General features: G+C 45.3%; 1 protein-coding gene across 8 annotated transcripts in view; it reads right to left on the bottom strand.

The window, feature by feature from the left end:
* Nucleotides 1-14,001, bottom strand: part of POC1B (POC1 centriolar protein B) — a 90,524-nt gene that overhangs the window by 48,374 nt on the left and 28,149 nt on the right. The window lies entirely within an intron of this gene.

Below are 14,001 nucleotides of genomic sequence, written 5' to 3'. Positions count from 1 at the left end.
CTTTCAAGCCAAGTCACCTTGTTTTTTTAAAGGTACTCTTTCTTTCCTTTCTTTCTTTCTTCTACTTCTGTCATTTTCCGGTCTTACCCATGTGACCTAAGAAAGCCTTTATTATTCATCCTGCAGAAACGCTTTTTCTAAGAAAAGGACTGGTGTGCTGAGAATTAAAATTAAATGATATCATCAACAAAAGAACCAACTCCCTAAGCCTGTAACTTCCTGGACTTGGGGAGGCCAGAGAGCTCCGATGGACTGAAAATAGGACAACTCATTTATACAGAATTGAAGTTTCTTCACGGACACACCTATTATCCACGTGCCCCATTAAAAAACATATGAGAAAACTCCCAGGCATCTTGCCTACTGCTTTCATGCCCTCGCTCCCTTTAGGATCCTTTCCAAGGTTCTTTCTCCCCTTAAGGGCTTTTTTAGAATAGAGACAGAAGAGCAGAAGACCAAAGAGAAAATGAAAAATTTTGGTCTATTAGGGAACTATGAAGCGCATGTTGGCTACTAATATTTTAGCAATAACAACAAAAAAATTAAAAAGACAGATTTAGGTCACAGACTGATTATGCTTCAGTTGTATTTGTAGCTTCCCTCTAGGCCCAGATTACTATAAAGTCATCTGCTAAGGGTGTGGATTATAATTGAAGGTTTTTCTTTTTGTTCTCTCTCACGGTCCCCTCCCGAACGCCCTGATCTTAAGGCTGGCCTAAAAATAATTATTCCTAACAAAAACTTTCAATCTGGAATTTATGAATTCACTGTATTTAAAAAGGGACGTGGAAGGATAATTAAGGTCTGTGTGCAATAGTCTTTAAAAATTGAAGAAAATAACCTTGCAAGGAAATCCTGTACACTGGCTAACTGTTCAGCTTGATTTTATAATAACATAACATATTATTGATCTTTTCCTTTAGAATATGTGAGGAAGATTCAAATATGAAAGACAGGATTAGAGAAATGCTCCAAACAGATGAAATTTATTTTGTACAGACCCTAGGGAAGAAAAACCTCTTCAGTATCCCCATGAAAACAAACTTTGCATGATAATTGCAAACAACTAAGGCAAGAAATCAAATTGTTTCTTATTAAACTGTCTTTTAAAAAATTACTTAATGTGAACAGCTAACAGAGAACAGTTCTAAAACATGCCTTGAGTCTTACATTTTAAAGCAATGATGAAAATGCAATCAAGTGGAATGATCAGATTAAAAACCAAGTATAAATATACCCACCCTATGACAATATTGGCCAACTATCGCCACCACCACCACCACCGTTACCCTGCCAACATTTACGGAGCATCTATGTCCCAGAAGGGTTCTTAACACGTTACATTCAATCCTCAGAATCACCCTACAGAACAAGGGCTCTTGCTAGCCTCCGTGAACAGAGGAAGAAACCAGGGCTCATACTGCCAGTCACGCAACCAGCACCTCTCAGCCACTCTGCTGACGTCTCTGACAGAAAGGAAAGTTTCTTCTGCTGGCAAAGTAGAGCACAGGAAGCTCTGTGTGGCTTCTGTGTAACCACAGAAAGTTCTAAAGTGGAGGGAAACCACAGGGCAAGGCTCTTAGGCGGCTATGTGACTGGGCTCTGCCTGACAGGCTAACCGCTAGACTAACTTCCAATAAAAATCTGTGTGTGTGTGTGTGTGTGTGTGTGTGTGTGTGTGTGTGTGCTGCCCTACCCCACCAGCGTCCTGGAGGAGTTTATGGGGAGAAGACACATTCACTGACTCACTCAAATATTGACTGAGCACCTGCCAGAACCAGGCACTGGGCACTGTCCTGGCACATAAGGGATATTAAGATGCATGAGACAGATACCCTCCCTGAGGGGGGAGGGCACAAGTAATATAACTTTAGATAAGGATAACAAAAAGAGTTTGGGGAAAAAAGAAAAAAAAAAGGTGCCAACTTGTTGCCAGAAACAGGATTTGAAAGAAAAAGGATCTGAAAGAAACGTGTGAACAGTGAAAAGACCGTGTCCTGACCAGATGAAAGTTCTTCCCGAGTGGGAAGGGCTGCAGCCTGGGAGAAATCTCCCCAGCGCCACAGACATGAAGGGAGTGTCAGCTTCCGAGGAGTGGGGAGCGGAGGAGCTGCCTGGGAGGAAAGAAGCCGGTGCCAGCTCTGCAGGACCAGAGCGCGGCTCGGGGCCAAGCCCCCCGCCCTCGCTGGGCACGGTATGGCAATCCCTGCATACACGCTGCAAGCCTTTGCCAGGGTTAAAAGCGAGGATGGTGGTTTGTACCTTTTCCTCCCTCTTCTTTTGAATGAGACGTATCAGAAACAGGTGAGCACCAATACAACAGGCTCTCTGGCCAGACTGGGATCAGAAAAAGACTCAAACGACATCTAACGGGATTATTAATTTTAAGAAGAGTAAGAGGATATAAAATTTCTATTGTGACGTTAATAAATCTCTAACTCTCTAATTCACTACCACCCAACCACCTTTTGAAAAGCCCAGTGAGTGTGTCGCCAAGGTGGATATTACATTAGTCAAAGTGACTAATGGATCAGGAGACACGGACTTTCTGTAAGGCGTTGAGAAGTTAACTGCACGACTTACTGTTCAATCTCTTAAAATGTATTGGAACTATTTGGAGAAGATGAGGAAATTCTTGAACTTTTTTTCTAGAAAAACTGGTTCACGTATCTTGAGAGTAGCCCAAGTTATATAATAGGAGTTCTTTAACTTTGACTCTATGGAGTTCCTGAAACAATATATAAAATTATACCTGGAGTTCCCCTTGTGGCTCAGTGGTAACAAACCTGAGTAGTATCCATAAGGACACAGGTTCGACCCCTGGCCTTGTTCAGTGTGTTAAGGATCAGGCATTGCCATGAGCTGCAGTGTAGGCTGCAGACGAGGCTAGGATCCCACGGTCCTGTGGCTGTGGCATAGGCCAGCAGCTGCAGCTCCGATTCGACCCCTAGCCTGGGAAATTCCATATGCCGTGGGTGTGGCCCAAAAAAGGAAAAAAAAATTATATTTCCATAAGTACAGTCATTGAGTTATTTGTTCATAGTGAGACAAACAGGTCCATGAACCCTGAGAAATTTTAAAGAGCTTTCAAAAGAAATCAAAATTTTCATTTAGCTATTTCTTATCGGATATTAGACTAAATATTAGAAACACAATATATCACCACATTGTACACTTTACACTTATACAAGTTTATGTGTCATTCACATCTCAATAAAGCTGGGGGGAAACAAAACACAAGGACACACAACCCCCACCCTAGCCAGACCCTTAGCTGCATGGAGGCAGGGCTAAGCCATCTGAGACGAGTTTGGGACTCAACCGTCAGCCCTCCAGGCAGAAGGAACAGAGATCCACTTTGGGAGTTAGACATGCCACACTGAGGAATTAGATATGGTCCCTGAAAACCAACCTGCACTACAAGGGCTGAAGGATATCGATTTAGCATCCAATTTCAGCCACACCCAGCAGTTCGGACTGTGTGGAGGATAAGAAAACAAGAAAAAACAAAACAAACAAACAAACAAAAAAAAACAAAGTGAGGATAGACAGGGAATAGTAGGAGAGAAGGAAAGAATGAAGGAGGAGTTCCTGTTGCGGCTCAGCAGTAATGAACCTGACTAGTATCCATGAGGATGTGGGTTCCATCGCTGGCCTTGTGCAGTGGGTTAAAGGATCTGGCATTGCCATGAGCTGCAGTCTGAGTACCAGATGCGGCTCAGATCCTGTGTTACTGTGACTGTGGCGTAGGCTGGCACCTGCAGCTCCAATTTGACCCCTAGCCTGGGAACTTCCATATGCTGCACATGGCAGCCCTAAAAAGAATAAAACAAACAAAGAAAAAAGAAAAAAAAGAATAAAGGAAATTTAGAAAGAAAAATATTCTCAAAAAGATTGAAAAAACACCCATATATTTCTGGCCCTCAAGGCTCTGAGACCAGCGTAGGCACTGTTCTATGTCCCCTAAGACACAAATCATTGGTAAGAGCTACTCTGAAGCCAGCAGCTATTCAATAGGAGGCAGCAGCAGTAAAAAGCAGTGAAATAAAGCTTCCCAGTCAGTTAAGAGTCCCGATTCTAAGGCCAACTTTGCAAGTGTCTGACTGTGTAACCTTCTAAAAGTCATAACCATTCCGGCCACCATCTTCTGTTTGGATAATGAGACGGTTTGGTTTGCATTCAGGCCTAAAACTCTCAGAGATTCATTAAAAAAAAAAAAAAATTGGCAATTTCAGAGTTTGCATTGATGGGATGTGGGGTTTACATACTAAAAGTAGAGTTGAAGGCAGTAAGCAAAACCTTTATGTTTTTTACAGTGTTGGTCAGCTGTTAGACGAGAAATCATGTGACGATTGCAGTAACAGGAGTCATTCCTATAACTGCAGAGAGACAAAAGGCAGATGAGAGATAAAAAGGGCTAAGTATGCCCTGAAACATGCTAATTATTGCTGGGTCCTTAGCATCGACATGCCCGGACTCCTCTCGTGGCATCTCCACCCATAAGCACAACTGTCTGCCAAGGATATCCTGCAGGCACTTAGGACTTTGTCCAAATCTGAACTCGTCACCTCCGTCCCCAAACCTTTCCTTCCCCAGTGCTTCTTTTCTCAAGCCAGAAACCTAAAAGTCGAGCTGGATTCCTTTCTCCGCCACCGGCCGCCACACTCCAATCCTTTGTCAGGTCTTGTCTCTTCAAACCATACGAAGCCTTGCTGGCAGTCCATTCCCCAGAATCAGTGAAAGTGATTTTTAAATCTTAAATAATGGGTTTTTCTGATTAAAACCCTTCAGTGGTGTGACATTTCCCTTGAGAAAAAGTGACATCCTCACACGACTGCTTCCCAGGGCCTCTGGGATCTAAATCCTGTCTCTCCTCATCGTAGCACCTTAGCTCTCCCGATACCAAGGCCCTCCCCTTGCCTCAGGGGTTCCCTCACATGCGGGTCCCTGTGCTGAAAACGCTGTTCTCTACTCTTTGCCTAGTTGAAAATACCGAAGAGGCCTTCACTCACCCTTCAGGTCTCTGCTCAGGATCCCTTCCTGAACTTCTCTTCCAGAAGTTTTGCTCCCCAGTGTGTGTCCTGGAGTAGCTCACGATCACACGAGCATTCTGTCCACTTCCCTGAGAGAATGTAAGCTCCACAGAGGGAGAAACCACGCGTGCCTCCTTCACTGTGGCAGCCCCCCGACACAATACATGGTATGGAGTAGGTGTTTAGTAAATACGTAGGGCAATTGAAAAAACGTTCGAGGGAATTGAAACTAATTTAATATTATAGCCAATAAAAACTGATGTTTAAAATCTTTGCAGTTTTTGCACAACATGAACACACCTAATGCCATCGAATTATGTGCTTGAGAGTGGCTAAGTGGCAAATTGACAACAATAAAGAAAAATCTCTGCAATTTAGATGATCTAAGAGCACTTGCAGTACTAACAAAAACTGAAAATTAAGGTCAGATTTTCCCCCTAAAAATTAATGCTAAAAAATCATAATATGGAAAAGTTGTCTCATTAGCCCCTACTTATTATTTATTTATTTGTTTATTTTGCTGCACCCTCAGCATGTGGAAGTTCCTGAGCCAGGCATCAAACACATGACCTGAGCAGCTGCAGTGACAATATCAGATCCTTAACCTGCTGCACCACAAGGGAACTCCCAAGGCTCTACTTATTTTTGATGAGGTCACCATAAAGAAACACAAGTTGGAGTTCCCGTCGTGGCTCAGTGGTCAACTAGGAACCATGAGGTTGTGGGTTCCATCCCTGGCCTTGCTCAGTGGGTTAAGGATCCTGCGTTGCCATGAGCTGTGGTGTAGGTCGCAGACTCGGCTCCGATCCTGTGTTGCTGTGGCTCTGGTGTAGGCTGGTGGCTATAGCTCTGATTCTACCCCTAGCCTGGGAACCTCCACATGCCACGAGTGCGGCCCTAGAAAAGGCAAAAAGACAAAAAAGAAAAAAAAAAGAAAGAAAGAAAGACAAGTTATCCCACAATATACATTATATTTTAAAATATGGGATTATAAAAATTTTAAATTTTAGAAAAATTCTTCCACTAAAAATAAAGATCTCAATTGCACATGGAGATATTTCAAATGATATGTTTTCTTTATTACTCATTAAAGACGAATTGCTCGTTTTAAAAAACATAGTAAGTAAAAAAGTCCACAGTGCCACCATCCAGACTAAATCATTCAATATTTTGTGGATGATAGGTACTTTATCTTTTGTTTATGTATGAGCCTTTTATATTATGAGTTCTGAATTTTGCCCCTAACCCTATATGTAAACATATTTTCACGTCATTATTTGCAAATATTCCCATTTTAATAGCTACATAATAATCTACATTTATTTAACCATTCTTCATTTTTTTGTTTTTATGATTTTTACTTTTTCCATTATAGTTGATTTACAATGTTCTGCCAATTTCTACTGTACAGCAAAGTGAGCCAGTCATATATATATATATATGTATATATTCTTTTTCTCACATTATCCTCCATCATATTCCATCACAAGTGACTAGATAATGTTCCCTGTGCTATACAGCAGAACCTTATTTGGAAAATTTGGTTATTTCTAATTTCTCATCATATAAATCACACCGAAAGCAGTTATCTTTAAATACAAAGCTTTTTCCTTTGAAGACAAAAGAGTATTGATTTAGGATAGATTTCCAGTTGTGGAATCACTGCAATAAAGACCCCGGATATATTTTGCAAACTGATTTCTAAAAAGGCTACATATCTTTTAAAGTATAAACATATCTCCCAAGAGATGACATATCTTAAACAATATTTCTGTGATCAAAATGCATGCTCATCAACAGTCCAAAGAACACAGCTATTCATGTCTTACATTAACGGACACACTATCTCTGTGTCTCGTGGAGTTTGTCTGGGCTCCGGAGACAAGCCATAAAAAGCACTGGGCTCTGAGGCAGACAGAAGTTTAGTTACCTAAGTCCACCGCACACTTAAAATTCAAATACTTGAGGGAGAAATAATTGTTCTGCTGACCCTCTATATTCATTTAAATACACTGTCCATACATTGGGAGGAAAAGCAGTATCACTTAGAATATTTTTAATGTTTAGTGGTTTAACTCATCCACTGATTTTTGCAAATGATGGTGTGCAATAAAGATCTAGCTTTACATCCGCCCAAACAGAAATCTCATTATCTTAACTACATATGAAGTAACTAATATATTACATATTTAATATTATCCTAACGTTTTAAATAACTATTCGTCCACTTCCCTACGGATCAGAAAACATATACAGATCTGCATCTGAGCTTTCTCTGACCTATTTTCCTAAGCTGGTGGCAGGATCACCACATTGTTTTTTTCTTTTTACGGCCGCACCTGGGCTAGGAGTCGAATCGGAGCTGCACCTGAGGCCTCTGCCACAGCCTCAGCAACGCCAGATCCAAGCGGCATCTGTGACCCATGCTGCAGCTTGCAGCAACCCCGGATCCTTAAACCACTGAGCAAGGCCAGGGACTGAACCCACATCCTCAGGGACAATATGTCGGGTTCTTAACCTGCTGAGCCACGATGCAATGGGCATTCCCATGGCCGTCATATTTTAATTCTGATAGCTTTATACTGTATTCTAAGAGCTGGCTGGATGAGTTTCTTCTAATTTTTTCCTGTAATTTTTTTCTTGACTGCTCTTGCACATTTAACTGAGCCATACAAATTTTGAAAATGACTTCTCGTTTTTCCACTAAATTCCTTTGGCAACACTTGCTGTTAGAAATAAAGTTACCCTCCGTAGTTATGTACATAAAACGCATTCAAAGGTTAATAGTAGTTACCCGCAGCAGCAACCCCAAACACTACGTGCAAATGTGTGAAATGGCTTTGGGACACACCCTGTACAATTCCATCATCATCCGTAGGAGAAAACAACTAGGCTGTGAAGGCAGTTAACAGCTGACATTATTCCCACTCATTAGCTTGTTCAACGTTCGGGAGGACTCTGTGAGGAAGGTACCCCTGTGGGTGCATTTTACGGGGGAGCAGACGATGGCCCAGAGGAGCTATGCTTCCAGGAGGGCATGCACCGGGTGACGGACACCCCATCAGCAGAGAGGAGGTACCCAGCAACCGCCGAGGCAAGAGCCAGAGTGACCATCAGTCATGGTGCCCGAGCCTGGCCCGGGGGAGAGAGTTCCTGGCCAGCAGGAGGGATCACGCAGGTTCCTTGGCAGGTCTGGATATGAAAGGCAGGGGCTCACTGCCTGATCCTAACTTGAGAAAACTGCCCATCAGGATTCTTGCCAACAAACCTTTCTCCTTACTTTCGAGGCCCACGGAGCCCCTCTTCTGACGTGGCTGGCAGAGGAAGAAGGTCCTGACAAGGCAGGCAAATGCTTGAGCCCCTCTGAAAGTTATAGCACCATCCCTGTGAAAAGGGACAGTGGCCTCTGGCTCGTGTTTCAGACCCTCCTCCACTGATCAAGCCTGACTCAGTTCCCCTGGAGCCTCCTCGCCTTGCAGAGTGAAAACAGGACTTCTGATCTTTCAGACACGTGGAAGAAAGTCCTAGACTAGGATGACCTCATTATGGCTAAGTTCTCACAGGAAGTTGCACAAACACTGAGAGGCTGGGCCTGAGCGGTCATTTCTCTCTCAGGCTGGGCCTCTCAACTCTCTTGGTCTCTAACTAAAGATAAGCCTCCAAAAAGATCGTAATAAATGCGTGAGAAAGAACTCAGGCTCTCAAGCACTTACACAGCCAGTTGCCAGAAAGATGCAGTCCTTATTCATTAAATTTAACCAAATTATTTCTCAGGAACATTCTTCCAGAGAGGCCTCTGCAGAATTCCACATGAATCACTCACTCCAAACAGTAACAAAACTGATTTTTAAAAAAATCCTCAGAATCACAAGGTACCAGCAAGATAAAGGAAGTCCATTAAGACCAGCTGTGCAGAGTGTCAAAATTATCAATCTGAACAGAGACAGAACAACAAAAAAGGAGTGAAGACACATAAATATTCCTCATGCATAACATGCATGTATAGTACCCCTGAATTTGATATAAAAAAATGACTTTTTTTTTGAAGAAGCCCATGAAAACTCCCACCAAAGCTACCTGCACAACTAAAGGGGAACATGCCATTGATTCATTCACACTTTTGCACAGCTCTTCTGAGCCTTGCTCATGCCACGACGAACACTCTGCAGGATCCCTCACCCGGTCTCGGACTCGAGACGGACCTCGCCCCTGGTGTCTGCCTCACCAGCTTCCTCGGTCAGCCCATGTCACTTTGGTGGAGCGGCTTCTTTCCCAGCGGCCACATGTCAAAGAATATCTCCCATCCCTGTCACTTTCTATCTTGTCCTACTGGGTTCTTCTTTCTTTCCTTTTTTTTTTAGGGCCACACACGCAGCATATGGAAGCTCTCAGGTTAAGGGTCAAATTGGAGCTGCAGCTGCTGGCCTACACCACAGCTACAACAACGCAGGATCCAAGCCGCATCTGTGATCTACCCCACAGCTCGTGGCAACGCTGGATCCTTAACTCACTGAGTGGGGCCAGGGATTGAATCCGCGTCCTCATGGATCCCAGTCAGGTTCGTTTCCGCTAAGCCACAACAGGAACTCCCCTACAGGGTTTTTCTGCAGAGCACAAATCACTAGTATGTTTGACTGCTGTTTGTCTCCCTTTGATGGAAGGAGCTCCATGAAAGTAGGAATTCTGTCTGTTTCACTTTCCGTGGTAGTGACAGAATTCAGAATAGTCTCTGGCATGAAAATACACAATGAATAAGGGAAGGGAAGCATCAACTGGCAAACAGACCTTATTAACAGGGCAACGTGGTGGCATAAAGGAATCGAAACAGGTTTGGCCCCGGAGACTATGAACCAATTCTTAGAGGAAGAGATGCCAAGCAGGAAGTTGAAGGGAGGGTGGAACGGGGGGCACTCCAGGTATGGCAGGCAGCAGGCGGGAAGGCATAGGACACAACAGAGCACTGCACATATGTGAACCCTGTGCAGCTGCTATCGCAAATGGTAAAAGGGACAGAAGATGAGGTGGTAACAGAAGGCAGAGCAGATACATACGTCAGGATGACTACGCTCAGGCTTAACCTGAGGATCAGCACAACCGGATTTGCATTCCACAAACGTCTCCTTGGAGGCAGGAGGGGGAAGAGGGAATACAGATCTGTAGTCACGGCGAATAGGCGTTGACTGTGAAAGTCTCCACAAGGGACAGTGATGATGAAAACTACAGCAGTGCTGGGCTGGAGATAAAACAGGCATCACGAACGCACGAGACTGGAGGCAAGGATCACCTCCACTTCTTCAAACGCACGTTTCACTCTCACTTTCTATGATATAAGGTGCCTTTTTTAGAAAGTGAGAGGGAATATTTAAGGGTCATGTCTCCCTCTCCCTTCCCCAAGCCTGTGCCACCTGCAAACCCCCCACCCCTGCCCGCCTGCCCACACATGCACACACACACACAATCCCAGGTATGGCTGTATCTAGAAACCAGAAATGAGAGACTAGTCTCTGCCTCCTCTCCCAACTCCTCTGAAATAGGCATCACTCTCAGGTCAGTTCCTGGTGCACGGTGTCCCTTGGTGGTACAGGTTTAAATAAGCCTCAAGGAAGTACTCGCACAGCAAGGGTGCACGGTTCCAACAAGACTCACCCACCTGCGCAGGAAGGGGGCTGCTCTGTTCCTGAGGGCAAAGCTGAGCTGGGCCTGCAGCTGGCCTGGAGGTAGGGCCACTGCCGCACACAGGGAGGGACTGTGGGGGAGAGCTGGGTCCCCCAGGAAGACTTGAGCACTGTGACCAGAAAACAGGGAGCGGATGCCAGGGAGACAAAGCACAAAGCTCCACCATCCCTTTCTTCTCTTGAATTAAGGGAAAACAACATTTTCCAAGGTTCCTCCCCAACTCCGGGGCTTCACCTTAGCTGATAATGCTCAGCTGGCAGTCTTAGGGCCTCATTCAACCCAAACGCCGTGACCTTGCACTTCTGACCCTCACAACAGTCCACTTGGAGGAGCCTCACACCCCTCACTCCGCGCAGAGGCTGACAGCCGCGAACTAACAAGGTAACAAGGTGGTGCAGGTGGACACACAAATCTTGGACCATCTCATGCCAACCCTCTAAATGCCAAGTTTGCTGGCTTTGAGAATGTGGAATTTATTAGATATCGAATATAAAAATAAACCCATCTAAATAAAGACCCAGAGAGCTCTCTATCCCTCTCTAGATTTTCCCACTGGAATCCCTACAAAAATATTTGCACACACACAATGGCTAGCAAAAAAATGCAAAGCTTCCAGAAACGCCACGCTGACGAAGGCTGATGATGGGGTTGAAGGAGCTCATGATTGGAGGAGCCCCCTGCTTGTTCAGCCGTCCAGATCCAGGCTGACCCTTGGGAGTCTGCCTTCTTCCAGATTCCAGGCCCTCCGTATTCCCTGTCTGATGAAGTCCTAAGGCCTTCCTCATCAGGCAGGACCAGAGCCTTCCCGCCCCCTCTTCTGTCCTTCCCACTTCTCGTGTGCGGCCAAGGCTGAAGGGTTCAGTTGACAAAGCACCACCTTCCTGGGAGCCCCGGTGCTCCTCCTGCTGCCTCCCTCCGGGAGGGGGGGGTGGTGGCGTGGGGGGGGGTGCCACCTGCTCCCCATCTGATGCGTCCCTGCTGCCTCCTCGTCTCCCTCCCTCCTCTCAGTCTGAGGCTTGGACTGGCTCTTTGGACCTTTCCTCACACAAGCTTAGGTCAGTGCCGCACTTACACACTCGCTTATCACTGTGTGTATCATTTTCCCATGGGACACTCCCTTTTATAATGATTTGTACCTTTCTGTCCCCACAGCGTTATAAAAGCTCCTTGAGGCTAAGACTTTCATCTCTCCATACTTAACTCTCAGCACAGCTATGTGGCTCGTATCAAGGGTTCTGCTTTTTAAAGGATTGTTTTGAAGATAAAAATTTCACATTACTGGCACCCTTTCAACCTTTCATATGTTCTCTCTGACATTAGTGTCATGTTTGTTTCTTTTTTTTAACATTCATATTACACATAAGTATTTCAATACAAGCCAAGGAATAAAGTATTTCTTAGAATTTACTCCAGGAAAAACTACTCTTATCTGAACAACTTGATAGGATTTCTTCTTGCTATTAGAAAATGAAAGTATGTCAGTGGCCATCATTCCATTAGCAGCTTGGCTGCAGGGAATTCTGTCTACACCTCCTGCCCCATGCGCACTAACCAAGGTTCCGTGATTCTGGACAGAACAGTTTCCCCACCCCTTCCAGTGACTGATGTGTCCACAGGTATGTGAGTTATTACAAACTGCTTCACATTGTCTTTGAAAGGAAACAGAGGTAAAGAGGACGCAGTGGATAAATGATAGGTTTTTGTTATGAGTCAGAATGTACATGACGTGTTCTGCCTTGAGAAGCTAAATCGGCATTCAGTGCTCTTGCTTCTGTTCAGCCCCCTGATGAAGGTAGGAGAAGCCCTTCTCCTTAGCAAACATGTGGAGCCACAAGACGGGCCTGCGCCTCTGCTCGCCAGGCCCCAGCCACTAGATGACACATCTCTGTCTGCCTCCTCTTGTTCTTTACAAATCACTTTATAAATCACTTTATAAATAAATACAAATGATTTGACCAGCCTTTTGGGACCATCACACATGTCACCACCTCCTTAGATGGGGAGAAACATTATCAATTCAAGTTACATAACACATTTAAAACTAAATAAGAACGGGATAGAGCAGGATGGCTGAGATTTATCTGGTGATTAGTACGTGGGTGCTCTATGTCTATTTCCTCATTTTCAAATACCGTAACAACCTCGGCGGCAGGTTACTCTCATCATCCTAACTTTACAGGTTAAGAAAACTGAGGCATGAGGAGTTCCTGTCGTGGCTCAGTGGTTAACAAACCCGACACGTATCCACGAGAACATGGGTTCGATCCCTGGCCTCGCTCAGCAGGTTAAGGATCCGGCCTTGCTGTGAGCTTGGTGTAGGTCAAAGACGCAGCTCAGATCCCGCATGGCTGTGGCTGTGGTGTAGGCCAGCAGCTACAGCTCTGATTCGACGCCTAGCCTGTGAACCTCCATATGCCACAGGTGTGGCCCGGAAAAGACAAAGAAAGAAAGGAAGGAAGGAAGGAAGGAAGGAAGGAAGGAAGGAAGGAAGGAAGGAAGGAAGAAAGAAAGAAAACTGAGGCATGAGAAATTAGGTGCTTTCCTCAATGGTCACACAGCTAGTAGGTGGCGAGGCTGGGCCTATATATTTAGGTCCCAGGTCCACGTTCGTACTCACAGAGCTACATGGCATATATACAAATACTACTGAGATGGCCAGAGGCCAAAATAATGGAGCCCTTGAGAAGGAAAAAAACACCGACTAAACGTATGGCCTTCGATCTTTTCTTAGTCTGCTCAGACTCATTACCATAAAGCACAGTCAACACCTCCTGAGAATAATGCCCCACTGAGAACACAACAAGGGCTGTGGACTGTGCGGCGAGACAGACAGAGCTGGGCTTAAAGGCTCACTCCGCCACATCGTGGCCGGGGATGCCTAGCCTGCGATGTCCCATGGTGGGCACAGATCCAGGGCACTGCGCAGCTCAGAGCACCCCCCCACCCCCCCCTTGTGGTCACCTCTGTAGCAGCCCCCTTCTTGTGAGAAGTGTCCCCTCTCCATCACCAGAGCTCATTTCAGTGTGACTCTGCCTCCCCGGCCCGGGGAAATCTGGACAATGACACTATTTCACTGCCTGGCGAGGAGACGGGCACAGGGTCCTGGCTGGGCCGGACGCACCCCCCGGTACTTTTCTAACTGGAGCTGAGTGACCCTCTTCCTCTCTGGTCACAAAGCTGTGAGGACATCAGCTGCGAGGTGGCGGTGGCCTCAGGGCCAGGGTGTCTGAGAGAATAAAGCTGGCACATAAAGGGGCCTAGAGAGTCCTGAAGGTACTGCGTCCCTGTCTGG

The sequence above is a fragment of the Sus scrofa genome, chromosome 5 (assembly GCF_054392235.1).
Source record: "Sus scrofa isolate SSC_HxYL_T2T_F1_AM1 chromosome 5, Sscrofa_HxYL_maternal_Yorkshire_Landrace_v2.0, whole genome shotgun sequence".
NCBI lineage: Eukaryota > Metazoa > Chordata > Mammalia > Artiodactyla > Suidae > Sus > Sus scrofa.
The sequence above is the reverse complement of the archived record's forward strand: the minus strand, read 5'-3'. Positions and strand labels throughout refer to the sequence as shown.